This window comes from Pseudophryne corroboree, chromosome 5 (assembly GCF_028390025.1).
Source record: "Pseudophryne corroboree isolate aPseCor3 chromosome 5, aPseCor3.hap2, whole genome shotgun sequence".
Lineage (NCBI taxonomy): Eukaryota > Metazoa > Chordata > Amphibia > Anura > Myobatrachidae > Pseudophryne > Pseudophryne corroboree.
In genome coordinates, this window is record NC_086448.1 from 577,588,659 (window position 1) to 577,601,996 (window position 13,338).

Genomic DNA, 13,338 nt, shown 5'->3' on the forward strand with positions numbered 1-13,338 from the left:
TTAGGAAAAAGTTTCAATAGAATAAATAAGAGTTTCTGGTTACATTCTAAACAGGCACAATCAGCTTCTGGAATGGTCACTGGGTAATCTAGGTAGCAAACTTGTGAGATCTACTCATAAAACATGTAAGCCAAGCGTTCCCCAGGCATTCATACGGAAATGTGAGGTTAGCTGCCATTTCAGTAGACTTTGTCACAGGGACTGTGATGCTGGCTGATTGAGCACTAAGATCTTATTGTTCTTGTACGCTGCAATAGTTTTCTAAACCTCTCCCAACTGGGAGGATGGGAGGAGCAGATCACTACATATGTGTAACAAGTGTGACATGACATCTGCTTATTTCTATTTTATTTACTAAGTAGAAACATTGAAATATTGTGTTTATATATATATATATATATATATATATATAGTTATATATATATATATATATATAGTTATATAGTTATATATATATATATATATAGTTATATATGGATATACACACACTCACACTATTTGGAGTGTGATACAATATTCCCCCTGCATGATGAATATCTCACAGTCATTTGATGCCTGCAGACTTTCCCCGCGTTGAAGCAGAACTTTGTGTGTGCTGATGAGACAATAGTAGATAGTGTGTGTGCATTTAATTTAGGGCAAACCACTGTCCTGCCTGCGGGGGACACACTAACCTATACATTGAGAAAATGACTGAAAGATACAGTCTCATTCCTCACAGCAATATTTCGTGTATTCCCGAGTGTACTAAACAAAATGCCCTGTAACTTCAGCAGCAGGGAGATTACAGCAGGAGAGGATTGTGTGAGGAATACAGCACAAGCTACAAGCCGTGTCCCCTCTGAGACAGTGGTGCAGTCTCAGTCAATCATGTGCACTTCTTTCTTTATTGCATTCAGTGCATGGTTTCACCTTCAGATTCCTGTTTGTCTGTGTCCTCAATAAAATATTATTATATTTTATCCAAAGCTTAAGGTAAGTAATCTGCAGGGTTGGGCTGTATGTATAGAATAGGATTGCCATGTAGGCTGGCTCATAATGTGGAATTAGCAGCCAATTTGTTGAGCATTTTGTTGACTTATAATGTTAAGTTTGCTTTTTTTTTCTGCCAGTATTTCCCCCCCCCCCCACATGATCGTTTTACTGCAATGAAGACATGGAGTCCTGAGCCAACCTTGCCTGAGATAGGTTAATGAGGGCGATAGAACTTACTGTATTGTTGTTTGTGCTTTCTTTAGAAACACGGGGAAAAAAAAGAATAAGCTTGAGTGTAATGCTGGGAGGAGGATGGTGACGGGTCATGTAGCTTTCTAGATGGACTAGCAGTAGCTACTTAAATTATTAAGGGGCTTTGCTGATCGTATTGATTCAGTGTGTGCATAAAATGCCTGACGATGCTTTTGTCTGCTGAGGGTTGTTTTTCTTTTTTTAGTTACATTACAGTATCTCTTTCTGCCTAAATCACAAAGCCATAAACACATCAGAGAAGTATATACCATTTATCAAAGGAAGTTGGGGGTGGAGTGCAGAGTACACAGGCTATAGAACTAGTATTGCACATTAAAAAACATCTAGCAGATGCATTCTGGTCAAACTGAAGTCTGTTTAATAAACAAGGCTGTTTTAACTTTCCATGTATTAATATGTAGCTTTTATATGCTGATGTGTTTTCAAAACTGTGATTACTTTTGATGTAACACAGATCCACATAAGGATCTAATTGGAATGTATGTGCTTGGACAAGTTTGGGAAAGTTTGCATGGGTAACTTTGTGAAAAGCTAACTGGGTGGGGTATTGAAATGGGCTGTGTATGTATGGAGGTTGGTGTAGAATGACAATCAGCCCTTGTTTGTTCCAAGCCCAGCTAACCTTCAGCAATTAAGTATTAGAGACTTGTGTTTTAGCAGAAAAGTGTTGGTCTGCCCTTAGAGCCATCGATTAAAACCATAATAAGCCGTCAGTGGCTGACACTGGGGAATGCTATTGCTGAGTCTATATTTACCTATTGTTTGGTATTGAGTTATTCATTATGAAACGATTACATTTACAATGAACTACATGTCTACAAAATATCTAGTGCAGATCATATGTGGGCGGGGCCATTGAAGTATGTGTAATATAAATAAATAAATCTATATTAATTTAGTATTTGTGGGTAGTACTGTAACCTGTGGACTTTATAATGTATAAATAATCACTGTGGGAGTCCTAGCAGGAAAAGTAGCCATTTATAGTGATGTGCACTATTATTATTTTTTTTCCAGAAAATTAAAATTTTTAATTGTATCATGTTTTTATGAATATGTGAAATAGTTGTGAATATACATATATATATTTTTCATAATGTCTAAAAAGCCTGTATGTGAAGTGCTTACAGGGAAAACAGATTACAAGATTAACATCTGTTAACATGATCGTTTATCTCCAGCCAAAAATAGGTCAGTCCTTTCTTAAGGAAACACGATTGCTGGCGCATGATTAAATAATGAAATGACATTAACGTATAGAAGACTTTGCCCGTGACTTGTGGGCTGACGTGTTTAAATATTGTTTTCTTTAAATTCCGACATCTTTGTAGATCAATATAAGGTCAAAGTCCCTTTTTGGGTAGAGGCACAACTCCCTTCCCTGTCCCATCCCCCCACTTCTCAATGCTGCAATTGACTATTTCCTGCTACCAGTCTGGAAACAAAAGAATATATAAGATCTGATTATTTAGTACAGTAGTAAAGTCGCTTCTAAGGGGCGGAAAGAGAAAAGTATGGGAGGTCAGATGTATTTTTATATGTATGAGAGCATGAGATACTTGCAAAGGGAAAATTGCATACACCGATGCAAAGTAGCTATGATTTGCCTATCCCCTCCCTTACAGAAGAGGGACAAGGTAGCTCACCAATCCCTGCCATCTCCCCCCTCCTTCTCCGGTGGCTTATTGTTGCTCTATACAGTGTGTCAAAAAGGGGAGCTTGTGCCTCCCATCCTCCAAACCTCTCAGGCAATAGCTCATCACTATTTACTTGTACGTCACTCACTGTATCTATTAGATGAGGCTGACTCTATATTCCCCATCTCTATTACACAGCTGCACAGGGAAGGGTGAGGCTAGCTAGTAAAGAACAATGTTGAATGTGTGTATCATTTCACACACCACAATTTGTTTAGGACACTGATGACCATGTTATGACTCTCACTCTGACCAATGTTATAAATCAGGAGAAATCAGATTGCTGTGACCCCTCTGTATAGCTGCTAATGGAATGTAGGGGGCTAGGGAGTTGCACGGGAAGAGTATACCAGGGTGCTGCTAAGCCTACAGTATGCTCCCTGTCCTGCCAGTGCCGGCTGCATGCCTGCAGTGTCAGGTCTTCTGCTGCCTCTGATCCTAGTGTTTTGTCCTGTTTACTGCAGCGGAGTTGGGATTAACCCGTTCCTTTCTGCAGGTGTATGCATGGTCATTCAGAAGACATCACCACCTGTCTATGTTGCTTATGGCTGCTATACTATGTGCAATAGACATTTCTGATTTATTCACATTTGTGTTCCCCAATATTTTAAGATCTCATTAATAGTAAGAATTTGTGTGATATAATTGGGATCATTTTAATACATTTACAGTGAAACAATTGGATTATGATCAATCTAGTGGATCTTCTTTGTACAGATCTATAGTATATGTTGGCGCTACGTACATTAAATGGTTTTGATAACACCACCTTTTATCTCTTGCACCTCTGCAAGGATCGTGTTTAGGGTATGTTGGCCGATGTGGGAACGTGTCATTAAACGATCCCTGGGGAAAGGGAATAGTTTATAATTATTTTCAACTTTTAAATTGAAAACTTTGAAAGAATGAAAATGCAGCTTCCTTCCCCAGCCCCATGCATACCATGAATAATGACCATTTCTGCCCTGCACAAAAGGCACATTCAGCAAAGGAATGTCTGCCCATACCACGTTATAGGCAAAGCTAATCCCCCACCCATTTTTTACTCGCAAAAAAATATATATAATCCTTTATAAATTGTGTTCCCAGGCCCATGATGTTCCAAAGGTGTATTGCTGCAAAAGTCTATTGTGTCCCTTCTGCTGCTTGTTACTCAGGGACTGTGAGGCATGCACAGGGTGGCTGCTGGTTTAATGTACCAGCCTTCTCCATTATACATCAGTGCCTGTGCAATATTAAAGTTTCTCTAAACTCATCAGCAACTCCTAAATTCTTGGCTTGCAGTCTCAACCTATCTACTTGTGGCAGGATTATCTGTGCCTCCCCCTAATGGTTTATCCCTGAATGAGAAGCTTATTGTGCTTTAGAAATGGGTAGGCGAGGAGACAGCCAGCAATATCTCTGTTCTCTCCCCCAGTGCTGTGCCTGCTCCTCCCATCACTGGACTTGTCATAAGTCTCTCTCCCAGCCCTGTAAGCACAGCTGTCTAATAATGCCTGTGTGTGTGTGGCAGATATACAGTGCATGCACAAGGGGAGCTCTGCTAATCCATCCATCGCAATTATCTCCCAGGTTCTTCCAGTGCAATGTCAGTAGCAGCAGCCCAGTAGCTGGGAGTTAATCATACCTTTTATTAATGCCTATGATGATTGTGTATGACTGTCTCCCTGCTGTACCTGGCTTGGGAGCTGTTGCTGTGCAGTGTACAGAGGAGGAGTCCCGGGCATTGCTGGGCGTGTAGCTGTAGACTGCTATGAGGACGTCACACTGTGTGTACTGCGAGTGAGAGAGGAGCTCGGCAAACAGGCATAGCCCAACTTCTAACCCCAACAAAGCCCTGTTACACTAAGGGTCACCTCCTCCGCCTCCATTGGGGGCCGCCATTTCTATACAAATAACTTTTATTCTGCATGTGAGGAGTGAGGCATCAGAGCCCGGGAAGTGCCCCCTCCACTCCCCAGTTGTTGTTGCAGTGGAGGTGGATTGGCTATTTGGCATTGCCTGGCGCCGGGACGCAGGGATCTGGAAGGTAATTGCAGGGACATAAGTTTGTTGTGGTGCTGGGAGTGCAGTGCAAGGCGTGGCAGCAGCCATTGGGCTGTCTCTCAGGAGGGGGCACCACTCCAGCGTATTGTCTTCCACAGGAGGGAAGGAGGGTGGGGAGCTCAGCAATGGCTCTGCCAACAGTGCCAAGTGCTGGCCTGTGAGTGCAGAAGACTAGTTGTGAGAGGGAGCCCTCAGATGACTTGTGTCTGATGGGGACCCCCCCTGGCAGGGCGGGGGAACAATCTAACTTTGTACAACAAAGGGGAAGGGGCTGGGAGGCTCACTCACTGCCCGAGGCCAGTGGGAACTTTACTGCTGCTTCTCTCCTTTGTAGGAAAGTCCTCAGCACAGACGTTTTGTCTACAGCCCACATTACTTTTACCTTAATGCTGCAACTTGATCATTACTCCTCCTCCTCAGGCTTTGGGAAGCAGCAGCAGCAGCAGCTTCATCTTTGGAATGCTAGGTTACTGAGAGAGCCATTGCTCTTATTAATAATTCATTGCCCCAGCCCAAGCAGCTAGAAAAAGTGTTTAAATCTTGATCTTTATATTGTACTCCAGGAAAATGCCCCCTCTCTGATCACGTGGATGGAGGATGTTTTCCACTGTAAATACATTCATGTGAATTTGAGTAGCACACTCACTGTTTTAAAAGGAAGTTGCAAGCAATCAGAATGTATTTGTAACTATGTATATGAAGTGACTGCAAGTATATTCCTTGCTCTGTACTGACACTGCCAGTCTTTGTTATGCCGAACTGTTGCACAATAATAGCTGCTTTCACTATGCTGCACAGATAAACTAAATGTATGGTGTATGTCTATATAAATATAGTGTCACTTCTTCAGTGTTATTTTATTTTGTGACTGGAGTTGCTTAAGAGCACCTGTGTTGAAATGAGTGGTGCAATTCAAGTAGACATCCTCAGTCTCCCAAGGGTAATGGCAATAGCCATCTTGAATGATCTGGCTTATGAGAACTCGTCATGTGTGTTTTTGAGGGCTGGCAGTACAGACTGTGCTGTATTTAGCGCCTGCATATCTCAGAAGTGGCACTTTTCAGAGTTAATTACTAGCAGATTGCTGAAGATACAAGCTCCTAACTCCATTTGTTTGCAAGACTGCTATGTTCACACAACTTAGCATGACATATGCCTTTCTTGGCAGGATTTGTTATTTTGATCTCAGTTATATAAGAAGGCGTATGTTATGTGAATTTTATGTGTTGTAATTTTTAGTAGCTTAGTGTGTACTATGGCAGTTTGGTCAGAATGACCTTTTGTTAAATTGCTTGATAATGGTGGTAAGACATTGTGTATCAAGGCTAAGCTCTAACTGTACTGGAATATAGAAGAGGGGTGGTGAATAATATGATGTCATGAGTATTACAAAGATGACTTGTTATTACGAAGAGTCCACGACTACAAAATATCAGACTTGTCATCAAATAGTACTTTGTTTTTCCCCCCTCTGCAATTCTAACAATTTAAGTGCTGACTTTATATGTTTGAATTGTATTTATAAGAATGCAAGGGTGTTGATCCATTCAGTATCGGGCAGTCTGTACTCATTGTCTTTTATAGACTGGATGTTAACTGAAATCGACTGTGCAACAATTTTTTTTTTTTTTTTTTTTTTACTCCAATGTTAATGAGGCATTTATGAAACAGAAATAGTTTCCATTAGTCAAGTTCATATTTCCTATAGTGCTGTGAAAGGACTGTAGTTCTGTGACTTCTGCAGTGCTCTTGTGTGTTTGTGCAGAACACAATCAACATTTTCTGGAATGGAGTAGCAAACAATAGCAGGACATTGACACATTACAGCCCCAGTGTCTGTTTATCCTAAGTTTCACAGGTGGCGAATTGGGTGTGCTTGGGTTAGAAGCCTGTAACTTTTTTTTTTTTTGTTTCATTGCAGGAAAGTACAGATGTGACAGTCTAGTTTGTACTCAGGTCATGCTGTTTTTAGTAGTGGTTGTGGCCATTTAATTTTGGTTTCCGTAGTGTCCCCCAATCTTATTTTGGGAGGCCATTCTGGACGTCTATCAATTATGTTGCTGAATGGTTTATGTTCTTACTGCTTGAGATTTGTTATTTGATTAGGTATCTCAAATTCCATGCGTGCAAAAAAATAAATAAATATATATATATAATATGTGTGTGTGTGTGTATATGTATGTATATATATATATATATATATATATATGTATAATAATGCATATGTACAATTTTATTATATACACACACCTAGTAAAGGGTCATGTCCCATTTTCTGTAATACCCTCCCTCTGTCTGCGGCAGTCCTGCTCCTCCTTCTCCACTGTCCCACCCCCATTATCTATTTAGCAAGCTATCCAATTAGCCCCGATAAGCTGGAAGTTATCCCCGATGCGGGCATTTATGGTTTTGCATGCTTCGGTCATGCAAAGCATAATCCGCAATAAGTGCCCCTAGACTAGCGATAAGTGCTGCGAATATACATAGGTCCGCGACTTTTCGCTTGATCTATGTATTTTTGCACGAAAGATGGGTGTTTTGCGCTAGACCTAATTGAATAGGGGTGATTTAAACCCACCCCCCAAAACCACCCCCCCCCAAAAAACCCTAAAATTTTTCGCATCCTCTATACTGTTTCATTGAAATGTGATCACCTTCTTACAGTGATCTCTATGCATTGTACAACAGCCACCACTAATGTGAACAAATCATCATAACCCAACAGCCCACCATGAACCTCATATAAAATACTATAAAGTAGCACTAAAGCTATCTTGTCTAAGTTATCTATGATAAATCAGCATACAAAGACTGTAAGGGAATCGCTATTCATGATACATATTATTAGGGTAGATGCTTGAACCAAGTTGGAGAAAGGCCAGCGGGATAGTTCTACTCTCCACACCACCAACTACTCCCTTTAGAAACCTGGTGGTAAGCGGAGCGAAGCGATCCCACGAGGGTACATTTTGGGTATGGCTCCTCCCCCTGGTGACATGGCTCCTCCCCCTGGTGACATAAGAGGTCCTTTCTCCAACTTGGTTTTAGCCATAACCATATTATTAGGTGTGTGTGTGTACACAAAATTGATACATTCAGCTTCCATTTTCTCAGTTTTATTTCAAGATTGGCACATCCTGGAGAAAACATTTGCATACATTTGGTGAAAGTATGACAATTTGTGTAACCTGGGCACACTTTTCTACATAAAGTAACTGAATCACTAAGTGGGTAAATAGCAAGGTAACACCTTAATATAAAACTGAATTTTGAGGTACTCTCTCAAAATCTAAATAAATTATCAAACTTTTGTACTTTATTTGGTAACTGAATCCACTTTATTGTTCATTTTAATCTAATCAGATCATGGAGAGCAAGTTATTTATGGCTGTTATTGCCTTATTTCCATGATATTAACCCAAATATAGGGATATTATGTGATAATTTAATCAAATACATATTTTCATTGCTTTATAAGCAAATGAATGAGAGAGCCTGCCCATAATATTGTTTTCATTAAGTGAACATTCAGGAGACAATTCAATTGTTTACAGCAGCCCCGGCTGTGCGTCTAAATGAATGGGTGCCCAACGAAGCAATTCAACTGTGTGCAAATAAATACTAATGGGCACCTGAATGGAGCAACAATTGAATTGCTCCGTCAGGTGCACATTTGTATAGATGCCCAGTTGGGGGCAGCACAAACAATTGAATTGCCCCCTGATAGTTTAAAGAGCCCTATTATGCAGTACTAGATCACAAATCAAAATATTCATCTATTAGCAAAATGGAGCACTTCAACTAATTAATAACCCCAACATCTTGTACCTGTGTTGAACTTTGGTTTAGGCCCTACTGCCATATTTTCAAGGAATTGCCCATATACCATTATGTTGTAAATTAATACACATTTGAATTGCGGAAATTTAATTATTAAACACAATTGTACACCATTTGAGCGATCGGATAAAAAAAAATTCTAAAACGGAATAATGATGCATGTGCTGTTATGAGCAAAAGGAATTATATTCCTAATAGGTGCGATTCTGGTACAATTTTTCCCTCACCAGGAATCGCGGCATATCGTGCCAAATTGAATTCCCCTTTATCAGTGACACACCAGTCAGTATTGCTTTCAGAAATACATCATGTATAGCTGCTTATATAGTGGTATTTCAGCAATAATTTAGGTAAATTAGCTATTTTCGGCAGCAAGGTAGATGTAGGAGAAGCGTAGATCAAAATCTCTTTACTTGTCACTGTCTTCTCAAATAACCTTCTTACCAGTTGACCAAGATAGGGAAATATATGTAGATTGTGGACTAAAAGCAAAACTTTTTTGAGTTCAGAAACCGTCGCATCTCACACTAGAAATTTTAAGAACCTATACCTACCTGTTGAATGTCGCTGCGAGAATAGTAGCTTGCTCATTTTTACTCTGTAGAAAATGCTCTGGATTAGTCTGGTCTAGTGTAATTTGATATATTGGTGTTAAAATGGCACTATGTGGTATGATAAATAGTCAAATATATACAGTACTGTGCAAAAGTTTTAGGCAGGTGAGGAAAAATTGCTACAAAATAAGAATGTTTTCAAAAATAGAAGTGTTAATAGTTTATTTTTATCAGATAACCAAAATGCAAAGTAAATGAACAGCAAAGAAATCTAAATCGAGTCAATATTTGGTATGACAACACTTTACTTTCAAATGGCATCAATTCTTCTAGGTACACTTGCACACAGTTTTTTTTAATGAACTCTGCAGAGAGGTTGGTCCAAACATCTTTGAGAACTAACCACAGATCTTCTGTGGATGTAAGCTTGCACGTGGGGCAGAAAATTATTGTTTAACAGATGTAATGTGAAATTTCTGTGAAAAAGCTGCTGTGTAATTACTTCAGAGCTTCATAAATGAAACGTGGAGATATTGACGATAGTAAACAATCGGATTTTAGCAGTTGGTTCTGTATTGCATTCTAAAAAATGATTCTGATTGGTTGCTATAGGCAACACCTCCACTTATCTATTTTAGAAACTGTGGTAAATCTACTCCAAAAATTAGAAGTTTGAGAGCACTAGATGTTGATTCAAATACTACATTTATTTATTTTTTCCGTTCTACTAGTTACTTATGTAAAAGTGTCACCTGTTTCTGGCATGTGGATTTTTTATTTATCTTTTTCTCATGTCTGCAATAGCAATTTTGTTTAATGTTGTTCCAGTCATTCATTCAGCCTAAGGTGTAGGGATGACTGTCATGTGATGAAATTTTTTAGCATTATATTAATAGTTTGTGTCTTCAAGGTATATTATGATATGAAAAATGCAAAGTTTTAGTTAATTCATTCAGATTTGTGTTTTTTTAATTTTTTTTTAGAGCTGGGCAGGTATTAAAAGGAAGCATGCTATATGTGGCCCACTAATACAGCCTATATCCTGTCATTACCACATCTGTCTCTCATTATTGGCCAGCCTTGGCCCTTAGAACCATTTATTTAACCGTAATATTGATCAACCAGATTAATACAGCACGATTTGGTCAATTGGCAGGAGGACTCGCCAGTCAATATGCCTAGGTGGCATTTTAAGAAGAGCATCACACAATGAACTTCATATATGGGCAATGCAGGAAAGTCATATTTTGGGCCATTAGATCTATTTAGCTGCAATTGTAATGAACATAAGATAGATGGTGTCACACTTGGGGCTCTGTCCACGTATAACATGAACCGGCTACCGGAAATTACCACTATATATTGCATCATGGCGATGTTATGTAACCATTCAGTAGTACCGGTCTGGCAAAGACCTCCGATAGGCAGTCCCTCTGCGATCCGTACAAGGCGTGCTGAATTATCACGGGTCCCGTAAGTTATGCAGACTGGGCCTGCTGTGCATTGCGCCACCAGTGTCCACCCACGTCACAGGGCTGGTTCTGGACTCGAGGGGTGGAGCTTTAAACGTGATGCTCTCCACCCCAGTGAGATACTCTTCAATTCACTTTGCCATCTCCAGATGGTGAAATTAAATTTGAAAAGCAAAATGGGAACAAGAAGTTTTTATTCTTCTATTACTCTTCCTCCTCATACTTGTATATAGGGAAACAATTACACTAATTGGGGGTTATGCCCCTTCTTGAATATGACAAAGCAGTGAAAATGCCGTTTTTTTTTTTTTTTTTTTTTTTTAAGTGCTTCGTGCATAGACCCCTGTATGGGACACTCTCTTGAAAACACTGGAGATGGTGCAGCAACTGATTACTACACAAGAAATTGTGTTTTTTATGGGGGAAATATACTGAAGCTTGCCTCTCTGTATTTTTGCATGTATTAGCTCCTTCATAATCTGAGGCAATTAATACATATCACAATCAGCACTTACTTAATTGACTTTTCAAGACAAAATATTTATATATGTGTGTATGTACAGTTAAAGGGGAAGCAAACTTCAGTTTAGGGGGAAAAAAATTCCCCAAAACACGCTTAATACATTTTCTCTGACGTCCATAGGTGTGCGCAGGGGGGGTGCCTGGTGCGCACAGGCACCCCCTAATGTCCAGCACCCCAATCTCACATGCCTGATGCAGCGATCACCGAGCAGGCTGATTACTGTCCCCTCTGCGTTGCACCCTGTCAAGACTGCATTACTGACCGGACGCCTGGGTTAATCCAGGGTGCCACTGCCACCGGCTTTCATCTCCATGTACAAAAACTGTGTGATGTGACGTGATGATGTCATGCTGCTCGCACGCCCACCCGTCACACCCGCCACACGCCCACCTCTCTCCTTCTATTCTATGCCAACGCCAGCCACTGATGAGGATCACCATGTAGCCAGCGTTCCTCTTAGGAAGACAAATTCAATACTGGCAGGCGGTTGGCAGCAGTATTGACACGTCACTCGTTTTTCCAGCAGCAGCAGTACTAGTCTGTGACTGTCAGTGTCAGTGAGTGACTGACTTGTAAGTAAGCTGCTGGAGCTTGCAGGGGAAAGAGAGGGGGAGCCAGACCAGGCTGAGGAGGAGCAGTGTAATTGCAGTGAGTGCCATCAGGGGTGTTTGTTTGGTGCACACCATAACATCTGACAATGCATTAGCATTATTAGGATTGGTACAAGGGTGGATATTTTATATTGCGTTGACCATCAATAGATGGTGCTAGACACGCCCAAAAGGCGGTGCTAGACACACCCCTCCGATGGTGCACCCCCTAATAAAATGTGCTGCGCACGCCTATGCTGACGTCCTAGTGGATGCTGGGGACTCCGTAAGGACCATGGGGAATAGCGGACTCCGCAGGAGACTGGGCACTCTAAAGAAAGATTTAGTACTATCTGGTGTGCACTGGCTCCTCCCTCTATGCCCCTCCTCCAGACCTCAGTTAGAATCTGTGCCCGGACAGAGCTGGGTGCTTTTAGTGAGCTCTCCTGAGCTTGCTAATAAGAAAGTATTTTAGTTAGGTTTTTTATTTTCAGAGAGCTTCTGCTGGCAACAGACTCTCTGCTACGAGGGACTGAGTGGAGAGAAGCAAACCTACTAACTGCGGCTAGGTTGCGCTTCTTAGGCTACTGGACACCATTAGCTCCAGAGGGATCGAACACAGGACCTGACCTTGTCGTCCGTTCCCGGATCCGCGCCGCCGTCCCCCTCGCAGAGCCAGAAGACAGAAGCCGGCAGAAGCGGAGAAGACATCGAAATCGGCGGCAGAAGACTCCTGTCTTCACATGAGGTAGCGCACAGCACTGCAGCTGTGCGCCATTGCGCCCACACTAACCCACACACTCTGGTCACTGTAGGGCGCAGGGGGGGGCGCCCTGGGCAGCAATTGTTACCTCCTGGCGAATGCTGCATATAGACAGTGGCACACTGTTATATGTACGAGCCCCTGCCATTTAATTTACAAGAAATCGCGGGACAGAAGCCTGCCGCTGAGGGGGCGGGGCCTTCTTCCTCAGCACTCACCAGCGCCATTTTCCTTCCACAGCTCCGCTGAGAGGAAGCTCCCCAGGCTCAGCCCAAAAATTATTAAGAATTAATGTGTAGCTTTTCCAAATGTGTATGTAAAGATACTTTTTAGTGATCATTTGTAATTTGAAATGTGTGAAATACAGGAAATCACATTTGTCTAATGCATTAACACGTTCATGTGTGCTAGGAGTAAACATTAATATATAAAAATAAATATATATACTTACTCTGTGGGGGAGATTCAAATGTTTGAAAAGTCAGTTGAGAGTCTGTTTTTTTCCTATCTAATAGACAGGAAAAAACAGACACCCAACCGACTTTTCAAACATTTGAATTCCACCCTATATGTCATCCTTAGGTTCAGCAATGTGCTGGTGGACA

General features: G+C 41.0%; 1 protein-coding gene across 2 annotated transcripts in view; it reads left to right on the plus strand.

Annotated features, from left to right (window-relative positions):
• The first annotated feature begins 872 nt into the window (after positions 1-872).
• Positions 873-13,338, plus strand: part of ZNF516 (zinc finger protein 516) — a 189,373-nt gene continuing 176,907 nt past the window's right edge. The window contains exon 1 of one of the 2 annotated variants that reach the window (XM_063923343.1): positions 873-975. The gene's annotated coding sequence lies outside the window, so the exon portion shown is untranslated. Of the gene's footprint in view, positions 976-4,667; positions 4,975-13,338 lie in introns of those variants that run through there. The other variant, XM_063923342.1, reaches the window with a different exon arrangement.